Source organism: Sarcophilus harrisii, chromosome 5, assembly GCF_902635505.1.
Source record: "Sarcophilus harrisii chromosome 5, mSarHar1.11, whole genome shotgun sequence".
Taxonomy (NCBI): Eukaryota; Metazoa; Chordata; class Mammalia; order Dasyuromorphia; family Dasyuridae; genus Sarcophilus; species Sarcophilus harrisii.
The window spans coordinates 53,690,710-53,713,790 of NC_045430.1; the positions used below are offsets into that span (position 1 = coordinate 53,690,710).

At 36.3% G+C, this 23,081-nt stretch overlaps 1 protein-coding gene across 6 annotated transcripts in view; it reads left to right on the top strand.

Annotated features, from left to right (window-relative positions):
• The first annotated feature begins 2,112 nt into the window (after window positions 1-2,112).
• Window positions 2,113-23,081, top strand: part of OSBPL8 (oxysterol binding protein like 8) — a 206,475-nt gene continuing 185,506 nt past the window's right edge. For 3 of the 6 annotated variants that reach the window (XM_031937859.1, XM_031937860.1, XM_031937856.1), the window contains exons 1-2: window positions 2,113-2,477; window positions 7,646-7,696. The gene's annotated coding sequence lies outside the window, so the exon portion shown is untranslated. The remainder of the gene's footprint in view (window positions 2,478-7,645; window positions 7,697-23,081) is intronic. The other 3 variants (XM_031937857.1, XM_031937861.1, XM_031937865.1) reach the window with 2 other exon arrangements.

Genomic DNA, 23,081 nt, shown 5'->3' on the forward strand with positions numbered 1-23,081 from the left:
TTTTGAAAAGTAAAAATAACTTGGGAAGAAAAACAAAAGTGCAAGCAGTCCACACTCATTTCCCAGTGTTCTTTCGCTAGGTGTAGCTGGTTCTATTCATCACTGATCAACTGGAACTGAATTGAATCCTCTCATTGCCAAAGACAGCACTTCGATGAGAACTGATCCTCATATAGTATTGTTGTTGAAGTGTATAATTGAAGAGGGGACCCTGAAACTCTGAAAATCCTTGAAGAAGAAAATCTCCTTCAATTCTGCCTCAATAAGAGACCCTGCCCCAAGTCCTTTTTCCCTTAAATGAATTTAAGTTTTAAGTGTTTGTGGGGGGAATGAAGTGGGTTGTGGTCCCTTTAAGAAACTATATTTCCTATTGATCTGTGATTCATTTCAGATTCTCAGCCCCTCCTGCCTGAGGCATATCCTCCCCAGACAAAGTTGCCTTGCCAGGGCCTTTGATTCACAAATCCTGGATAAAAGCATCCCTTTGAATTCCAATAGGAGATCGGGCTTTTTCCAGGCCCCGCTGTATCTGAGCCAAGTTGGGCTCTCCCAACCTCCACTGGTTGTGATCTGCTCAGGTTTCCCAACCCCGACCAAGACAACCAATATAATGAGCTTCCATCAACTAATGTCTTTGCAGATGGACCTTGGCAGCTCCTTTTGCTGCCAGGACCTTCTGTCCACTGAGAACTGCATTCTCAGTGCAAAACTCCATTTTCCATAGATCTGCCCGCTGGAATAATATTCTTTTCCAGTGTTATCCTCCCTTTATCCTTACCTATTTCTCTAACCAGGCTTTATGCCTCTCTGTCAGGATTCCTAACTTTACTTCCAATTCCTATAATAAACCTTTTATCAATCTAGGTTTTTGGGTCTGTAAATTCCTTTACAGAGAACCTCTGTGCCGTCAGGACTGACTGGGGAGGACTCAGAAGAGAGTCCTCAAAACTCCCTACCCTTGTGCAGAATGCCATAGAGTTGCGGGGGAGCCAAACCTCTCCATTTGGTTCCCTGAACCTCAAACCTGCCAATAGACCTTATCATTTAACTCCCTGACCACTAGAAACCCTAATTTCATTTTGATTCCCTAAAGCTAAACCTTGTCATAATGATCTCCTGGTTCTGTTCATTTCACTTAGCATCAGTTCATGTAGGTCTCTCCAAGCCTCTCTGTATTCATCCTGCTGGTTATTTCTTACAGAACAATAATATCCCATAACATTCATATACCACAATTTATTCAGTCATTCTCCAATTGATGGGCATCCATTCATTTTCCAGTTTCTGGCCACTACAAAGAGGGCTGCCACAAACATTCATGCACATACAGGTCCCTTAACCTTCTTTAAAATTTCTTTGGGATATTCGCACTGCTGGATCAAAGGGTATGCACAGTTTGATAATTTTGGGCATAGTTCCAAATTGCTCTCCAGAGTGGCTGGATGTGTTCACAACTTCACCAATAATGCATCATTATCCCAGTTTTCCCACATCCCCTCCAATGTTCATCATTATCTTTTCCTGTCATCTCAGTCAATCTGACAGGTGTGTAGTGGTATCTCAGAGTTGTCTTAATTTGCATTTCTCTGATTAATAGTGATTTAGAGCACCTTTTTATATGAGTAGAAAGAGTTTCAATTTTATCATCTGAAAATTGTTCATATCTTTTGACCATTTTGGTCATTTCTCTATATATTTTGGAAATGAGACCTTTATCACAACCTTTTAACTATAAAAATGTTTTCCCAGTTTATTGCTTCCCTTCTAATCAACAAGCAATATTTCTTTGGCCGTTTACACTTTCAGCAGCTTAATCCCTACTTAAAACTTTTTGGAACGGAAGGGAATGGTCTCCCCTTCAAAGGCCAGGTCAGTGGCCACCGTAGGAGAGGTAGGCCGACGGGAGGCAGAGGAAAAGGTAGGTATTCTTCAATCTGGCGCCTCCTGGCCAGTAAGGGGCACGGCGGGGAGGGGGCGTGGGGGAGGGTGAGAATGGGGCGTAGCCCCAGCGGACGTGCTCGGACTCTCCAGCAGCGGCTCCACCCCCGTGGTGGGAGGCGGCTTCGGCAGCCGCCTCCGTGCGTCCTCACGTGACGGGAAGGGGGCGGGGCGAAGCTGGCGAGTGACAGGGAGGGGGCGGTGACGGCGCACTAGAATGCGAAGCGGTGCGGGACCGCGGCGGTTGGGGTCCGGAGGGAAGGTGGCGCGGCCGATGACAGCATTGTCCCGCGACGCCGTCCTAGGAGTTGTGGGCAGCGGCCGCAGCAGTAACCGGGCTAAGGCAGTCCCGGCGTTTGTCGCTTCGGCGACGTGAGCGCTTAAGGGAGTGAGCTCGAGCTTGAGCCGGGGCGCAGAGCGGGCCGAGGCGCGGCCGGGCGCCCCCGCCACTACCCACTCCCCGGGGCCGCGCCCCCAGCTGCGAAGGGAAGTTGTGTGGTCCCGACCCCCGCAGCCGCCTCCTCAGGAGCCCCGTCCTGGTGAGTGCCGAGAGGGGCGCGAAGGTGGGGGGCGGATGAGAGCGACACCCAGGGCGTGGAGGTCTGAAGAGGAACGAGAACGGGAGAAAGCCTAAGTTGGGGCCGGGGACTCTGCCTTCTTCCTCCATCCGAGCTTCCCCCTTCCCTGGCTGTCTCGCGGGCGCCTTTCCCGCTCCGGAGAGATGTCACCCGGGCTGTTTGACCAGACTCCTGTTTTCGTTAAGGCTCAAATTGCCAGCCCAACCTGGCTGGGGAACCCCGGAAACGGGGAGGGCGATCTCCGTAATCTGGGGTGGGGTACCCCTTCCCCTAGGATGGAAAAGCGGGCGGGTCCCGCTCTGCGTTGGGGAAGCAATTGTCTGGGCTCGTTGTGCCCTCGGCAGCCCCCACCTCATTTTCTCTCTACATCCTCAGACGAACCCTCAGCCTTGGCAGGGGGACACTTTTGTTTCGTTTTTTCCACTCCCGACAGCCTGTCCAGATGCTGATTTTGAGTGAGATGTGCGACTCGTCCTGTCCTCTTTGTCGACCTCCATGTAGCCAAATTTGAATTAATGGGACCTGAAAGGGAATTTAGAGGCCGTTTAAGGCGATCCTTCTCGCTTTACGGTAGAGGAAACTGAGGCTCAGAAAGGTCACAGTCCTGAGAGTTAGAGCTGGAAGGAACCTTAGAGGCTATCTGATCCAGCCCTACTTTTTTTTTTTCTTTTTAAAGATAAACAAGTTGAAGCTTTGAAAGGTTCAAAGTGACTTGCCCCAGGGCCATATAGATTGAACTTGGGGCAGTATCCCTAAATCACCTGCTTTTGGGAGAGAGAGAGAGGACAGGTGGAAGCACATTTAATGCCAGACTGAAAGGATTGGTCCAAGAGAAATGGACTTTGCCTATTAAAATTGAAATTTTTATTGAATTCTAGATTATATTTCTTACCAGATTTGAACCAATTTCTTACAAGATTATAGACTTAGAGCTGGAAGGAATTTTGAGAGATTGTATAATCTAAACTCACTTTAGAAACGAAAACTGAGATCTGTAGCAGTTTAGTGAATTGTCCAAGGTCCCAAAAGTCTTCTAAAATGTACCTTAAGGCTTCCAAATTCCGAACTTATGCAATGATCTCCACAATTTACATATTATACCTGTTTTATGTTTTTTTCTTAATAATCTTTTTTAAAGGTTTATTTTTTTAAATAGCTTTTTATTTACAAGTTATATGCATGAGTAATTTTACAGCATTGACAATTGCCAAACCTTTTGTTCCAATTTTTCCCCTCTTTCCCCCCATCCCCTCCCCCAGATGGCAGATTGACCAATACATGTTAAATATATTAAAGTATAAATTAAATACAGTATAAATATACATGTCCTAACAGTTATTTTGCTGTACAAAAAGAATCAGACTTTGAAATACTGTACTATTAGCCTGTGAAGGAAATCAAAAATGCGGGCAGACAAAAATAGAGGGATTGGGAATACTATGTAGTGGTTCATAGTCATCTCCCAGAGTTCTTTCCCTGGGTGTAGCTGGTTCAGTTCATTACTGCTCTATTGGAACTGATTTGGTTCATCTCATTGCTGGAGATGGCCACGTCCATCAGAATTGATCATCATGTAGTATTGTTGTTGAAGTATATAATGATCTCCTGGTTCTGCTCATTTCACTTAACATCAGTTCATTTAAGCCTCTCCAAGCCTCTCTGTATTCATCCTGCTGGTCATTTCTTACAGAACAATAATATTCCATAATATTCATATACCACAATTTATTCAGCCATTCTCCAGTTGATGGGCATCCACTCAGGTTCCAGTTTCAGTCCACTACAAAGAGGGCTGCCACAAACATTCATGCACATGCAGGTCCCTTTCCCTTCTTTAAGATTTCTTTGTGATATAAGCCCAGTAGAAACATGGCTGGATCAAAGGATATGCACAGTTTGATAACTTTTTGAGCATAGTTCCAAATTGTTCTCCAGAATGGCTGGATGTATTCACAATTCCACCAACAATGTATCAGTATCCCTGTTTTCCCATATTCCCTCCAACATTCCGCATTATCTTTCCTGTCATTCTAGCCAATCTGGCAAGTGTGTAGTGGTATCTCAGAGTTGTCTTAATTTGCATTTCTCTGATTAATAGTGATTTAGAGCATCTTTTTGTATGGCTAGAAATAGTTTTAATTTCTTTGTCTGAGAATTGTCTGTTCATATCCTTTGAAAAGGTTTCTTTTTTAGAAGCAGAATCAAATAACCTTTTAAGTAGAAGGAAATACTAATTAGACTTTTTGAAGTATTTACTTGTTATTGGGCTTATCTTGTTTAATCATGCTGAAGAGAGAACAGTGTCCATTTCCTCCCCTCCCCTCTCATAAATTAGATATCTACTTCACAGTGAAATTTCATTAGGAACCTCAAGTCTGTTAAAATCAGTTTAGGCCAAGCAAATTATAACATTACTTTAAAATTCCTCTGTTTAGAAAACAACATGCAATTTACAAATGTTCCTAGTCAGCACCTCATTATTGAGCATCTGCTGCATGCTAAATCTGTGGGAAGGTACAAAAGAATCGAAAGTTCTACCTTGTAGGTATTGGAGAAATTTATCAAAGGTTAGATTGTTGAGTGTAGATTTCATTGTCAGTTTTATTTAAAGTGATCTGCATCCAGGTAATATAATTACAGTTAGCTATGTGACCTGTTAATGTAACATTTGTTCTTTCTCCTATTTAAGAGTGTATGAATGGAAATATATCTTTTTTTCTACTTGGCATCTGTGCATCTTTTGACATTGTTGTTAATCTTTTCTCTTAGCTTCTGAGACTTTATACTTGGTCTTTCTATCATTGTTACCTGTCCTTTTTGGTTGACTTTGCTGGATTATCCTTCCAAACGTCTTGAGCCCTGACTCTGTTTTGTATCCTTTTTTTTTTCTACATTCTATATTATTTCGTTAGCTACAGTAGCTTTAATTATATTCTCTGTGCAAGTGACTTCAAATTCCATAAACTCTAGGCCTAATTATCTTCCTGCTAAACATTTCTAACTTAATTCAAAGAAGTTCTCCTTCTTTTCCTCACCCAAACCCATCCTTTATCTTCACTTCCTTATTTTTGTTGAAATCATTCTTCTCATCAGTGGATCCTTCTCTTCCCTCAATTCTCATTTACAGTTCATTGTATATCCTAGTTGAAACCCATGCTACCTGAATAAAATAGTCTAGTAAAGAACTATTGGAAAAGCCTCATTAGGCTGCCTGCTTCTAATCTTTCCTCTTTCTAGTCTCTCACACAGCTTCCAACCTCTGATATTCCTCAGATACTGATCTGTCCATGTTACTCACCTGCTCCAAAACCATCAGTGATCTCTTACTGTGTCTGGGATAGGGTACAAAAAAATCATTAACCTGATATTTAAAATCCTCTGGTTTCTACCGACCTTTCCAGACTGATTTTATTTCATACTGGATTGCTACCTAGTTATCTCCCTGACTTTGCAGAAGTGGTTCCTGAAGTTCGCCATCCAGAGGTCATTACCACTCTCTTCAAAGCATACCTCAACATCTCCTAAAAGCCTTCTGTTTCCCTCCTTAGCCCAGTTTGACTTTTGAAATTATTTTATGTAACTTTGCATATACTTTGTTTTTACTTAATTGTGAACAAGTTATATCCTTACAACAATCTTTTAAGACAGGAACTATCTGTTTTATTTTTTTCTCCTCATGCCTATCACTATGACTTTCACAGTAAGTAAATGCTTAATATGTTTATTGAATTTAATAAAGAGTTCTGAGAGTTTTAATTTTTTGATTCACATTTTGCAGTCATTCAAGAGCTTTAAGATATACCAGAGATTTTAGGTCATCAATTATTTAAATCAATTTAACAAAATTAGGTGTATAGGTATTTAGTACTTTATGATTCTGTAGTGTGTTAGAATGGAAAGTGTATTAGAGATGAAGCCAGAAAGATCTGGTTCTGAATTCTGTCTTTAAGACATATTAGATGGGGTGCAGTTAAGGTGGTGCAGTAGATAGAGTACCAGCCCTGAAATCAGGAGGACCTGAGTTCAAATGTGACCCAGGGACCCTGGGGCAAATCACTTAACCCCAGTGACCTCAAGGGGGAAAAAAGACTTATTAGATGCATTAGCATGGTCCAGTAAATAACTTTACCTTTCTGGAGCTTGTTTCTTTATCTGTAAAAAAGGGAATATGGTAATACCTGATGCACTTTCCTCAACAGTTATTATGAAGATCAAATGAAATAATTACATATAAAATTTAAGGTGCTACATAAATGTCAGTTGCTATTATATTTTTGTTGATGATAGTAGCTCATTTAAGAACTTGAATGTGTTTACTCTTGCTGCTTTTTATTGATATATTTTTTTAATATATCAGTAATATCTCAGTAATCCTTTCCCCAATAGGACTAACTAGTTAAGCAAATTCAGTATGTCTGGGAAATTAATTTAATTTCTCTTAGCCTCAGTATTTTTCATCTGTAAAATGGGAATGATAAATGTATTTATTTTCAGAGTTGTTTTGAGCAATCCAATGAGAAAATATATGAAAGCATTTTCAAGATTTTAAAGTGGTATATGAATACTAGCTGTTTTTTTTTTTTTGTATGGTCTTTATTATACTCACTATGTAAATCTTCCCTTGTTTTTCAAAATTCTTCATATTTATCTTCCCACTATGGTTTTATTATTATTGTTATCATTATTAAAGCTTTTTATTTTCAAAATTATATGCATGGATAATTTTTCAGCATTGATCCTTGCATAGCCTTGTGTTCCAAATTTTCCTCTTCTTCCCCTAATCCCCTTCCCTAGATGGCTAGTAAACCAATATATGTTATACATGTTAAAATATGTTAAATCCAGTATATGTTAACATATTTGTACAATTATCTTGCTGCACAAGAAAGATCAGATCAAAAAAGGAAAGAAAATGAGTAAGAAAACAAAATGTAAAAGAACGAGACTTACATTATGATCCACACTTATTCCCACAGCTCTCTCTCTAGGTGTAGATGGTTCTCTTCATCATGAGATCATTGAAACATATATTACTTTCATGTATCACAATTATTTAAATATTGCCTAGGATCCTTTCCATTCATTTTATTGATCCTCTCTTTTTCTTTTTTGTTAATGTATATTCATAGGGATATGATTTTGCTCCTGAAGACGACCTTAGCATCATCCCAGAAATTTTGGTATGTTAATTGTTATTAATATAAAACATTGATCATATAATACTATGTATCTGTGTTATGTGAGAGAAGGGGCTAGATCTACAGTCAGCTGACTATGATCTATTCATCATTATATTATGAGTTGTACTGGATATATTTATTTTTTCTGCTTTTTCATATTTGTTTGTAGTATCTCTGTGTCCTGAACCATGCCATTTTTATAAAATTTCCATGTGATGTTGAGAAATATTTTTGTTTTGTTTTTTTTAGCAATTTCAATATAAAAGTGCCATGAGTCTTTAGCTCTGGTTTCTCCAACCATTTTCTCTTTTGCCTATTTTTGTGATAGACTTATCCTAAAGTGAGGGAAAGAAGACCAAGATCTCCTGCCACTAGTATTTTAATTTAATTTAAAGTCTTTTTGTAGTTCAGTTGATTTCTCCTTTATGAATTTAGATCCTAATGTACCTGAAGTCTTTAAAGTTTAGTATTAGTTTGTTATGTGTATATTTCTTGTTTATTTCTTTATTTTGTGAATGTTTGTTTTGGCTTGCTTGATAGCATGATTATAACTCCTGCTTTTTTGGACTTACCTGATGCATGGTAAGTTTTTTTCCAGCTTCTTAATTTTTGTGAAAATGGCTAATGGCGAGGTTGATAGCATACTGGACTTAGAGTCGGGAAGACCTGAGTTTAAATTCAGTTTTAGATACTTACTAGCTGAGTGACCCTGGGCAAGTCACTGAAGGACTGTTTGCCAGTTTCTACAACAGTAAAATGGGGATAATAATAGTATGTACTATTTGTAGGGTTACTGTGAGGATCAAATGAGATGTTTGTAAAAACATTTAACATGATGCTTAACTCATAGTAGATGCTATATAAGTGCTTATTCCCTTCCTCCCTTCTTTTTTAAAATGTATTTTTTTTTTTTTTGATTGTGGGATTTTATTTTCTTCTATGTATTGTTCTTTTTTATTTTATTGAATTGTTTAACATATATATAAAATTATGAGAGGTTTATATTTTCCTCTAATATTTTTTTCTTAAGGATATTTTTCCCTCTTCTGTAAACATGGTCCTTTGTCTCTTCAGTTATTTTAACTTAATCTATTTTTTGACAACTATATTTAAACTCTTCATTTTATAAGTAACTAAATGGAAGTAGAGATAGCAGAAATGACTTACAATGGTAGATGGAACCTGCACATTTTTATTAAATGCCTGTTCTATTTAGAGCACTGTTAGGTAATTGGAGGTAGAAGTAGATAGTGTAAGTTCCTGTTTTATAGGCCTGTGGGTCGATAAGTTAGAGATTAGAGTTTGTGGTTCTCTTTCTTCCCCCAGACTATGAAGGAGAAGCACTGGATATGCTGGCAGATGTGTAACAATTGACTTTCAGGGAGAGAAATGTACTCATGACATATTTGTAAAGTTAAATATTGTGAAGACTGAGTTAGCACACCCTGGAAACCTTAGAATCAGCCAGAGTCAGGATAAGCAAAAGTCCTTGGTCTTTATTCATGGTCTTTAGGGGTAGAAGGGAATTGGATGGACACAGGATCTCCACCACCTTCCTTCTCCCTTCCTCTACTGCCAAAATCCCTCAGGCCTATCTTACTCCACCCCCTAGTCCCTTTTACAATTCTCAAATTGATTGTATACGCCAAATGATTGAGCCAGCACAGAATAGTAGGAAGGGCCATTTTCCAACCATACTCTAATAGACTATTATCCAATAAGTAATTAGCATTAAGTGCTCTGTTGTCCAAGTGCATGCACCTACTCAGAGTTTAAGCCCCTTAGGTCTCCTTCTTTCTTTTGTTTTAGAACACAGGTGGTCACACCATCCCTGACTTCTCAGGGAAGTGAGAACCCCAAAAAGGAGGTGATCATGCCCTCCCTGACTTCACGAAAGGATTCTAGTCTTTTTAGAATAAACAAAATTTGTTTTGCTTCTGATTTTTCCTTCCTGATTTAATCTTCTCTCTTAACCTTCTATTCTGTCACCCTTTTCTTTGTTAAGTTTGATGTATTTCTACAACAAGATTGTGTATTTGTGACCCTTCTTTGTTTTAGATAGGAATGATGCTCATTTGATGTTGGGTGACACAGTGGATGGAGTGCTGGGCTTGAATTTAGGAAAACTCATCTTCTTGGGTTCAAATCTGCCCTCAGACATTTAGTGTCAATGTGATCCTGGACAAGTTACTTAACTCTTTTTCCTCAGTTTTTCTCATCTGTAAAAATGATCTGCACAAGATAACTGTATAAATATGTATACATGTATTGTATTTAACATATACTTTAACATATATAACATGTATTGGACTACCTGCCATCTAGAGGAGGGGGAAAGTTGGAAAAAAAGGTTTTGCAAGCGGCAATGTTGAGAAATTATCCATGCATATGTTTTGTAAATAAAAAGCTATAATTAAAAAAAAAATGATCTGCAGAAGTAAATGGTATCCTTGCCAAAAAATCCCAAAAGAGTGAGACACAAGCAAAACAACTGAACAACAAACAGTAAGACTCTGTTCTTCATTTCATATTTGCATACTCTTACACAGATTATGAAAACTACCAAATCCTACTGCTTGTCCTTGGGTGAGGTCCTGCTGGATCTTTGAGATGTAGAATGGTCCATCTTTAGGCCTCCTGTGGCATTTCAGAGCAGAGGTGTTTAAATTGATGGAGGTTTTTTGCCCAAGAATATCTCCCAATATGATTTTGAAGAAGTGAATTCTGCTGTTTTTTATTTTAGGGTCTAATACCATTTTTAGAAATTGAGAATTTCTGTATCATTCTTTATTTAAAAACTCTGCCTCTAAATGTGTACGCCTCTTTCCCCTCTTCCCAGTATAAAAACTGCAAAAATGTTACAAAATCTTTTTATATTTTATAATTGCATAAATCAGTTTCTTGGTGTGAGCCAGGATGTTTTATGCTTTGTTATATTTACAGCTTCATGTACTATAGAGATACCTTAAACTTGAGTTAATAATGCCTCTCAAGCAATTTGAAATTCATAGCTACCATCAAGATTGATAGTGAATGTGAAAGCATTTTTGGAAACTGTAAAACATTGTACAAATATAAGCTATTTCCATAGCATTTTGAAACTTTGATATTAGAAGAGACTTTAGAGGGTATGCCATATTCTCTAAGCACTTTCTTTAACAGGTATGCTCCCCTATTATAACTTTCAAAGGATAATCTCTTTAGTCTTTTTACCCCCAAAACAGGATTAAGTTACTTGCCCAGGATTACACAATAAGTATCAAGTATCTGAATATGAATTTGAACTCAGAGGCTGACTCCAGGGCAGGTATTCTATTTCTTATTTCATATAGTTGCATCAATTATTTAATCTTTGAAGTTCTCCAGTAACTGAAAAATCATTGCTATTTATCTTTATAAGATAGCTTTAATTCTTAAGAAACTTCTTTATCTTAAATCACTAGTCTATACCTAACAATGCTCCTGGGGTCCCTCAGAACAACAATTAATCTCGCCCCCCCAAAAAAAATAATTCCTGTTCCTTTAATCATTCATAATTAAAATTCTTCATGATTAAAATTCTCTCGTTATTGTTGTCTTCTGGTATTTAAACCTATAGAGAACATAACAAATAGTATTGAATCTGGAGTCAGGAAGACCTGAATTTATATTCTTCCTCAGACTTTTGCTGCCTGTGTGACTCTGGGTAAGTCAGTTATCTCTCTGGGTCTTAATTTCTTTTTCTTCTTCCTCTTCTTTTTTTTTTTTTTTTTAATTTATTATAGCTTTTTATTACAAGCTATATGCATGGATAATTTTACAGCATTGACAATTGCCAAACCTTTTGTTCCAATTTTTCCCCTCCTTCCCCCCATCCCCTCCCCCAGATGGCAGGTTGGCCAATACATGTTAAATGTATTAAAGTATAAATTAAATACAATATAAATATACATGTCCTAACAGTTATTTTGCTGTACAAAAAGAATCAGATTTTGAAATAGTGTACTATTAGCTTGTGAAGGAAATCAAAAATGCAGGCGGACAAAAATAGAGGGATTGGGAATTCTATGTAGTGGTTCATAGTCATCTCCCAGAGTTCTTTCCCTGGGTGTAGCTGGTTCAGTTCATTACTGTTCTATTAGAACTGATTTGGTTCATCTCATTGCTGGAGATAGCCACGTCCATCAGAATTGATCATCATATAGTATTGTTGAAGAATGTAATGATCTCCTGGTCCTGCTCATTTCACTCAGCATCAGTTCATGTAAGCTTCTCCAGGCCTTTCTGAAGTCCTCCTGCTGGTCATTTCTTACAGAACAATAATATTCCATAATATTCATATACCACAATTTATTCAGCTATTCTCCAAATGATGGGCATCCACTCAGTTTCCAGTTTCTGGCCACTACAAAGAAGTCTGCCACAAACATTCTTGTACATACAGGTCCCTTTCCCTTCTTTAAGATTTCTTTGGGATATAAACCCAGTAGAAACACTGCTGGATCAAAGGATATGCACAGTTTGATAACTTTTTGAGCATAGTTCCAAATTGTTCTCCAGAATGGCTGGAATTCACAATTCCACCAACACTGTATTAGGTGTCTCTGTTTTCCCACATCCCCTCCAACATTCTACATTATCTTTCCTTGTCATTCTAGCCAATCTGACAGGTGTGTAGTGGTATTTCAGAGTTGTCTTAATTTGCATTTCTCTGATTAATAATGACTTGGAGCATCTTTTCATATGGCTAGAAATAGTTTCAATTTCTTTGTCTGAGAATTGTCTGTTCATATCCTTTGACCATTTATCAATTAGACAGTGGCTTGGATTTCTTATAAATTAGAGTCAATTCTCTATATATTTTGGAAATGAGGCCTTTATCAGAACCTTTGATTGTAAAAATGTTTTCCCAGTTTATTGTTTCCCTTCTAATTTTGTCTGCGTTAGTTTTGTTTGTACAAAATCTTTTCAATTTGATATAATCAAAATTTTCTATTTTGTGATCAGTAATTGTTATGAGCCAGAACTTGAAACATCTCTAGGGAGATGTTAGAATCCTAGTGTTAACTCAATGGAATTGATACAATGCTTATTGGTTCACACCTTAGAGTGAATCCTTACAAAGTGATAAGTCAATTGCCTAATTTAGCATGGTACTTAGCAAATTCTCTAGCTCACTAAATGTATTTAAGTACTCATTGGAGTTCACAAGTATGGGAGATTCACAAAGTTAACTTTGTAACTTTGTGAATTCACATCTCCCTTAATCCCTCCCTCAGAGGAGGAGTCAACCTTTAAGAGATCATATATAAGAAGCTCTTGGAGCTTCACTAGGTTAGTTCAGAACATTGCCAGGAGTCGGAGAGGAGCACTCTGGAAGGAAGCTCATAAGCCCACTTAAGGTGGTGTAGTCAGATTCATTCCATCTTCCACCTTTGTGCTGGCTGGAGGCTGAAGAAAGCAGAGGCAGAAGCAAAGGACGAAGCTGCAAGAGCTCTTGGAGAAATAAACATTTGGATTTTATCAGCTGGATGTATTTGAGGTGATTATTGATCTGAACCGAAACTAAGGCTGCCTCCAGAAAACCTCCCCAAGAAACCTGCTCCCAGAGAATAAAAAAAATAAAAATAATAATAAAAGAAGAGAAAACCACAAGTAATGATCTCTAGTTCTTCTTTGGTCATAAATTCCTTCCTCTTCCACAGGTCTGAGAGGTAAACTATACTATGCTCTTCCAATTTATTTATAATCTCAATTCTTTATGCCTAGGTCATGAACCCATTTTAATTTCTTAATTTTGAAATAAGAGTTGCATTGGATGACTTCTAAGGGGTTTCCTCAACTCTAAGTTATGATCCTTTAATAAGTAGGATACCAACCTGCAATTTGTTCATTAGCTTTCCTAAAATGTTCTAGATGTGTTTTAAAACAGGGTAAATTATAGAGGAATAATTGTTTTCCTTGCATTGGAAGCTATTGTGTCCTTCCTAAATTTATATTTGCTTTGTTGGAATGCTTCACCCTTTTTCGTCACATTTCATACTTTATTTGGATTTCTTACAGATAGAATTGAATGCTTGACTTTGTATTAGAAGTATGGTGACAAAATTTGAGAAGTTCAACTCTAAAAAATTTTGAATTCAATGAGTTGGAAGACTATTAGAAATATTTTCTTTTTAATATGTAAAAATTTTGTAATATGTAAAAATTATGTAACTATTAAAAATAATTTATAAGAGATATTTGTGCACACATATATGTGTACATATCAAAAAGCACATTCCTATATTTATGTGTATAACTAAACCTTTCAACTGACTTTTTTTGTTTTGTTTTCCATATTTGAAATTATGGTGTTATTTTTGATTTTTCCACTTAATTGCTTTCTCATAGTGTTACTTGAGTCCGCCTACCTGATATTGGTCTATTGTATTTTTTCCTTCCTCTTGATTCCTACTAGCACTTGACATTACTGACATTAGACTGTTGCAGCTATTTTACTTCTCTCTTATTGCCCATTGTAGCCTGTTAATTGGTCTCCTTGCTGTAAGCCTTTGCTCACTCCAGTCTATTCTTCACACAAATGCTCAAGTGGGTGTGGTCTGTTCCTGTCACTTATGTTCATTAAGCTCCCCAATTCCTTTATTTAGCTTTGAAACCACCTCATAACTTGACTTCTATCTGTATATTATTCACTTTCCCTTGTTAAATAATGACGCCAAACTAGCCTTCTGCTGTTTTTCTCAAATGATACCCATTTTTGGTTTTTTTACTGTCTTCCCCTCAAGTCTGAAAATTGAAAATGTCCTCTTCTACTCCTTTAGAATTCTTAATTTCTTTAAACATTTTATTCATGGCTTCTTAAACTGTGGTTTGTGAACCCATATGGGATCTTCTAACTCAATGTTGGGGTCATAAAATTATAATTTATTATCAGCAAAGGTTTGATTTGTACGCCTATTTTATATACATACTCCTTCTCTTCGCCCTCCCCTTCCTCCCCTCCCCCATCACTTGGGCAAAAACGTGTCATGAGGGGAAAGGTTAAGAAACTGTTCTACAGGAAACCTCTCCTTTATCTTTCCTTCTCTTTTCTTTCTGCCTTTCATCTCCAAAAATAAGTTTACTTTGTATTTATTTTGTATGTATTTAGTAACTGCTTTTTAGATTTTAGGGATTGGGACTGTTTCATTTTTGTCTTTTTTTCTGAGCATATTGTATTTGGCACATACAAGTTATTGTTTTTGATTGATTTGCTAACCGGTCTTCTTGCCTGTACTCTGTGCCTTCTAATAAACATCCTTTATTTTAGTCAGACTGATTTTCCTTAGACATAGATGTGCTTTTTCATCTTACCCTGTCCTCTATATATGGAATTCACTTGTTCCCTATCTTGGCTCTTTAATTCCTTCTGATAGCCTAGATCAAATGCCAGATGCACTAAGTAAATGTCATCATCTCTCAGACTTGATATATCATTTAGTTTTGTGTACCACTTGGTTGCATTTTTATTGTGTTTGCATTGCATTAAACTAAAAACTCTGTAAGGACAGGCACAAACATTTAAGCTTTCCTTTAATAATTCTCTTGGTGCTTTATTCATGATAAATATTTATTAAATACTTTGAATTTATCTTTTTTTTTTTTTAATTAAAAATGACTGCTGACTTAAAATTTTTTTCCTTCCATCTTTTTTTTTTTTTTTTTTTTTTTAAACCGGTAGTACACAAAAGACAAGGAAATGTGGTAGAGGCCAAGCTTTAAAATCAAGTCCTAGTTAATATATTTCTAATCCATTATTTTTGGTTTTCATACTCCATCTTCAGCAGAGGTTTTGTCATAGTGGAAACGATAGAAGAAGAATCTATCTACAACTTTGGAATTTTGAAAATCATTGACCTGGATCTTATTAGTAGGAAGTTGGTATTTAGTATGATTGAAAATTACATTTCGTTATATATAGTTGTATATGAGCTATAAATAACAACAGCACATTTCTCTAGAGATGGGTTTTGGTCCTAGGATAATTTAACATTTAATTAGTTATTAGGATGGTGGAATAATAGGGAGACTTAAGTGAAAAGATGACAGCATTGAAAGGTAGACGTATTGAGATTTTGGGGGTTGGTTTTAGAGACCACAGTTATTTTGGTCCAGTGGAATTAGTCAGAAAAAAAATAGAATGACATTTAGTAGGCATTTATGTGGATTATGAATGGATAAGAAAAGCTCACATAAATAAAAAAGTATATAGTTGACCAAATTAGGAAAATAAGGGCCCAACAATTAGAAAACCAAATGTAAAACTTTGGTCAGCAATTCTCTAGATGACTGGTTACATAGTTCAGGGGAATTGGGCATTTGGCTTAGAATCAGGAAGGCCCGAATTCAAATTTAGTTTGATACTAAATAGCTCAATGACTGTGGGCAAGTTAATTAATCTTTTGCCTCCTTCAGTTTGTAAACAGTAAACAGAGATAATAATAGCACTTACCTCAACATTATTGGGAGGATACCTTGGAATGTGGTAAAATTTAGCACAATTCATGGCACATAGTAGATGCTTTATATTCTTTCTTTTCTTTCTTTCTCTCATTCTCTCTCTCTTGCTTTCTTATGACTTGCCTATTGGGGTTAAATGACTTGCCTATGGTCGCACAGCTAGGAAATAAATGTTAAGTGTCTGAGATCACATTTGAATTCAGATCCTCCTGACTTCAGGGCTGGTGCTCTATCCACTGCGCCCCCTAGCTGCCCCATAGATGCTTATAAATATTTATTCTCTCCCCTTTTCTAGTTCTTTCTCTTTGTGGAGTTTAAAAAAAAAAATCACTGAATCATGTGAAATCAGGCCAGAGTAAACAGAGCATGTACTATTATGAATTTGAATTAAACTTTCTAGTAGCCAGATCTTTTTAGTTCTATATTAGGTTCTTGGTTCTATTATTTATCAGATAATTTAAAAATGAATTGAGCAAAAAAAAGGATGGCTGAAAAACAGGCAATGAACTATATTCGTGCTATAGACCCATTCCTGAAATGACAAAAAGCAGTTTTTTATTAGATTGTTTCATTTTAACTGCACCATATGAACTAGTATACTCTTTCTTTATGTTTTTGTAACACAAGTAATTACTTTCTCATGGATCTGTTTTGTATATTTCTTTTTTTTCTTCCTTTGGTTCATCATTATTGACATCAACAGTTTACCTTTAGTCTTCCTTCTGGCAAGTAGTTATTTCATAAATAAAATTCAGAAGCATCAACCATCAACAGTTCATTGATTAAAGAAACTCTAATGTAAACTATGGGTGACAATTACCCTTCAAGCTTTGTTTCTAAAAGTTATTTTTATTTTTTTAACATTTGAATTTTGAATTCCAAATTTTCTCTTCAGCTCCTCACCCACTTTGAGAAGGCAAGTAGTATGATATGTGAAACCATACAAAACATTTCCATATTAGCCATGTGGGGAAAAAAAAGTGAAAAAATGTTTGAATTTGCACTCATTCTCTCCCTAGAGTTGGATAGCATTTTTCATTATGACTCCTTTGGAATTGTTGTGGATCATTTATATTATGACAATAGTTAAGTCTTTCACAGTTGATCATTATTACAATGTTGCTATTACTGTAGACAACATTCTTCTAGTTCTCATTCCACTTTGAATCAGCTCATATAAGTCTAATGAGTTTTTCTTAAACTATCCTGCTCATTTCTTATGACCCAATAATATTCCACCAATCATATTACCACAGCTTCAGCCAACAGTGTTCAGCCATTTCCCAGCTGATGGACATTACCTGAATTCCTAATTCTTTAGCACTACAAAAAGAACTGCAATAAATATTTTTATAGATATAAATCCTTTCCCTTTTTCTTTGGATACTGACCTATTAGTTGCATTGCTGGGTCAAAAGGGTAAGCAGTTTTACAGCTCTTTGCACAGTTTCAAATTGTCCTCTGGAATGATTGGACCAGCTAACTTCTCCAGCAGTGTATTTGTTGGTGTCATTTTCAGCATGATGTTATCCTTTGTGACTCCATTTGGGGTTTTCTTGGCAAAGATAATACAATGGTTTGCCATTTGCTTCTCCAGTTCATTTTACAGATGAGGAAGCAGAGGCAGACAGGATTAAGTGATTTTCTCAGGGTCACACAATAAATTTCTGAGACCAAATTTGAAGATATCTTCCTGATTGCAGTTCTGGAAAATTCCATTATGCCACTTACCTACCCCAACTGTGCATGTGTGTATATATTTTTCTTTATTCCCATCAACATATGTCATTTCCCTTTTCTCTCATTTTAGCCAATTTAATATGTAAGGTGGTATCTTGCAGTTGTTTTAATTTGTGTTTCTCTAAAATTAGTGCTGTATTTTTCATGTGATTATAGATGGCTTTTATTTCTTCTAAAAACTGCTTATTTGTGTCTTTTGATTATTTATTAGTTGAGGATTAGCTCTAATTTTTATAAATTTGGCTCAATTCCCTATATATTTGAAAAATGAGACTTTGAAATAATATAATACTCTCCCCTCCTGTTTTCCTTATAATTTTGACATTGATTGTGCAAAATGTTCATGTAATCAAAATTAGCCATTTTACTTACTGTAAACTTCTCTACCTCTTATTTGGTCTTATACTTTACTTACATATAGATTTGACAGTTAAGTTTTTTCATGCTTTCCTTATGTTTGTTATAAACTGCAAGTCACGTATCCATTTTGATCTTATCTTTGTATACAGTGTGAAATGTTGGCATATGCCTACTTTCTGCCAGATTACTTTGTATTTTTCCTAGCATTTTTTGTTGAAAGTACTTCAATTTTAAGATTTTGATACTAGATTAGTATTGTCATTTATATCTACATTATGTTCTTAATCTAGTCCACTGATCCATCATTTCATTTTTAGTCAGTGTTCGATTGTTTTAATGATTACCACTTTGTAATATAATTTGAAATGTGTATGGCTAGGCTGCCTTCATATTTTCTTTTCATTGACTTCCCTGATATTCTTAATCTTTTGTTCTTTTAGATAAATTTTGTTATTTTTTCCTAGCTCTATAGCATAATTCTTTGGTAGATTGATTGGTATAGTATTGTATTTTTAAATTGATTTAAATAGAATTGTTGTTTTATTATATTAGGCCTACCCATTAGCAATTAATATCTTAGCAGTTGTTTATATCTGTTTTTATTTGTCTGAAAAGTGTTTAGTAACTTTTCAGTTACTAAGGGTTCAGTAAAGAACCCTTTACTCTGTATGTATATATAGCATCAATATTCATTGGGGAGAATTTGGTAGGATTCCTTCAATCCCTATTTTTTCAAATAGTTTATATGGCATTGGAGTTGATTGTTCTTTAAATGTTTGGTAGAATTCACATGTAAATCCATCTGGTCCTGGGGATTTTTTCTTAGGGAGTTGATTAGTAGCTTATTCTATTTCTTTTTCTAAGATGGGACTTTTTAACCAATTTATTTCTTCCTCTGTTAATCTGGGCAAGCTATATTTTCAAGGTATTCTTAAGTTATTGAATTTATTGGCATAAAGTTGGGCAAAGTAACTCCTAATTATTGCTCTAATTTCCTCTTCATTAGTGGTGAGTTCTCCCTTTTCATTTTTAAGACTAACAATTTGATTTTCCTCTTTCCTTTTTTTAAATCAGATTTACTACGGGTTTGTCTACTTTGTTGTTTTTTTCATAGAACCAACTCTTAGTTTTATTAATTAATTCAATAGTTTTTTTACTTTCAGTTTTATTGATCTCTCCTTTTATTTTTAGAATTTCAAATTTAGTGTTTGGGAGTTTTTAATTTGTTCCTTTTCTAGCATGTTTAGTTGTGAGCCCAATTCATTGACCTTCTCTTTCTCTATTTTATGCAAGTAGGCCTCTAGAGATATGAAATTTCCTGTTATTACTGCATTGGCTACATCCCACACATTTTGGTATGATGTGTCATTATTGTCATTTTCTTGGGAGAAGTTATTATGTCTATGATTTGCTGTTTCACCAAATCATTCTTTAGTATGAAATTCGTTTCCAATTATTTTTTGGTCTGTTTTCCCCTGGCTTTTTATTGAATGTAATTTTCATTGCATCGTGGTCTGAAAAGCATGCATTTACTATTTCTGCCTTACTGCATTTGAGTTTAAGGTTTTTATGCCCTAATATATGGTCAATTTTTATATAGGTTCCATGAACTGCTGAGAAGTGTACTCCTTTCTGTCTCCATTTAGTTTTCATCAAAGATCTATCATATCTAACTTGTCTAGTATTCTATTTACCTCTTTGACTTCTTTCTTATTTATTTTGTGGTTTGATTTATCTAATTCTGAGAGTGCAAAGTTGAGATCTGCTACTGTTATAGTTTTGCTGTCTGTTTCTTCTTGCAGCTCTCTTAATTTCTCTTTAAAATTTAGGCCTCATCCTTGGTCATATATTTTAATATTGATTTGCTTCATTATCATTCCTTTTTATTCATGTATCACCATGCTTCAAAGTGTGTTTCCTTAAACAACATATTGTAGGATTCTGGCTTTTTTCAGTCTGCTAACGCTTCCTCTTTAGGGGTTTTCCCCATTCAATTTTGGTTAAAATTATCAATTCTGTATTACTTGCCATCTTGTTAACCCCCTTTGCTTTTCTCTTTCCTTCTCCCTAAACCCCCCCCCCCCCTCCAGTTTAAACTTGTGAGCACCAGTTGCTTCTTACCCCTCTTTTTTATCCCTCCCCCACCTTAGGTTCCTCCCCCTATCTTCCTTTTCCTCCCAACTGATTCCTTCCTTGGTTTACTCCTTCCTTTTTCCTTTTCCCTCTCCTTTTCAATGGTGGAAGAAGTTTCAGCATTCGAATATGTCTAATTTTTTTCTCTTTAAGCCGTTCTGACAAAATGATAACACTATGTTTATCTCCTCATTCTTTCTCCAGATAAATAAGTTTGAGATGTATACCCCCTTTATCCTTTTCTGGTAAAATTTCCTTTCTACTTCTGTTTCTAGAACAAATTATCATGTATTCTTTATATATCTTTATAACAGAAATATAGTTCCCAAGATTTTTTTTTTTACCTTTTTAGGTTACTCTTGAGTAACTATATTTGAGTTCTATATTTGGAGATCAAACTTTGTTTAGTTCCCGGTTTCTTCATTAGAAATAAATGAAATTCCTTATTTCATTGAATGTCCATCTTCTTCCCTGGGAAAAAAATGCTCATTTTGGCTGCATACCAAGTTCCTTAGCCTTTTGGAATATCATAATCCAGGCCCTTTGATCCTTTAATGTGGACATTGCTAGATCCTGGGTAATTCTTATTGTGGCTCCTCTATATTTGAATTGATTTTTTTTTCTAGCAGCTTGCAATATTTTTTCCTTGGTTTGATAGTTCTGGAATTTAGTCACTATATTTCTTGGAGTTTTGATTTTAGGGTCCTTTTCAGTAGGTGATCGATGAATTCTTTCAATGTCTATTTTACCCTCTGTTTTTATAACTTCTGGGCAGTTCTCTTTGATAATTTCCTAGTAGAATATAGTGTCCAGGCTCTTTTTTTTCCATCATATTTTTCAGGGAGTCCAATAATTCTCAGATTGTCTCTTCTAGATCTATTTTCCAGGTCTGTTGTTTTCCCAAGAAGGTATTTGATGTTTTTTTCCCTTGTTTCTTTTATTTTGGTTTTGCATGACTGATTCTTGGTGTCTCCTTGAGTCATTCAATTGTATTTGTTCAATTCTGATTTTCAATGAATTATTTTCTTCATTCACTTTTTTAATATATCTTTTTCTAATTGTCCAATTGAGTTTTTAAGTGAGTTGTTTTGTTCTATGGAATCTTTTTCCATTTTTCCATTTTTATTTTTTAGAGAGCTATTTTCTTTTTCTAATTCACTAATTAAAGTCCGTTTTAATTTTTTGTTCATTTTGTCAAAGAAGAATCAAAGAAAACAAACTAGCAAAAAAACCAAATGCAGTCTGCTTTTGAGGGGATGGGGACTGGATGGTATTACGGAGCTTCCTCTACAGACTGCAGAGGATGTGGGGGTTAGGGGGGGCAGCAGTGAGGCACTAGGAGGACAGTAATGGTTGCGCTGCGGGTGCACTCTGAGATTCTTGAGAGTGTGCTGAGACACTGTAGGTGGGTGTGGCCAGGTCCCAAGAGACCTTAGCTTTTGCAGGTTATATAGTCTTTACCTCCTGTGTTTACAGCTCCTCTGCTGGTCTACTGGCTTGTTGCCAGGGCAAGGTAGCTAACACTGTGTTAAAGATTTCCCCTAAGAAACGGCTGGATCACCCCCCACTCCCCTCAGTCAGCTCAGTACTCTGTCTGCTGTGCTGCAGCTGCCTTCAGTCTGGGCCTGGTCTAAGTGCCCCCACCCATGAGCAAAAACAGATCTTTTCTGGCAAATTTCAAGGATGTCATTTCTGTTGCTAATTATTTGTGTTTGTTTTGTTTTTTTTTTTCAGTTAAGCACTAATTCTGAGGCCTTGTCATGAAATAAATTCTGAGAGCAAAGACGAAGATTAAGTAGATGTGCGTGTCCTGCCCCTTCCCCAATTTTCAAAGACCTATTTTCATCTTTGAGATTTTGTATATACTTTTCAAGTTGATTAACTTTTTATTGATTTTTATTTTTATTTTTTTTTTTTTTGGCTAAAGAAATTATGGTTAAGTATCTTGCCCAGGGTCACAAAGCTTGGAAAAGTTTATGAGACCATATTTGAACTCAGGACCTCCTGACTTCAGGGCTGGTGCTCTATCCACTGTGCCATCTAGCTGCCCCAGTTGGTTAATTTTTTTCATAGTCTTGTTTTTCTTGGCTGGTTATTTTTTATTTTTTTTTTTTAGTTTTTCCTCAGTATCTCTCATTGGATTTTTCAAGTTGTTTTGAGTAACTTCTATAAATTTCTCTTTGGGCAAGGGGTTATTTCACATTACTCTTTGAGATAGAAGCTTTTTTTTAATTCAGTGCTCTTCTCTGAAGATGAATCCTGATCTTCCCAGTTCACATAGTAAGCTTCTTCTTGGCTGTTTTTTTTTTTTTTTTTTAAATAGATATTACTGTAAGCTCCTCTAATTGTGAGGTGAGGTGCACTGGTTGCTTCTTGCACAGGGCTGCATCCCTCTAGCATAGTTGGGCCTGGCGTTTCTAATCTGCCAGGTTCTCTCAGTTTTCCTAGACTCATATCCACAATTTTACAGGTTATCTGGGAGGTGAAAGTTTCTGTGGTTCCTGCTGAAGCTCTAGACACACCCAGCTCTTCCCAGGACTTCCTACTCACTATTTCTGGGGAGCAGTCTGGAGGTATTTGCAATTCACATGGGTTAATCCCATGCTGGGGGACTTTTTTCAGACCTTGCGTTTTCCAGGAGGACCCCTTTCTGTCCAAAGTCTTCTTGATT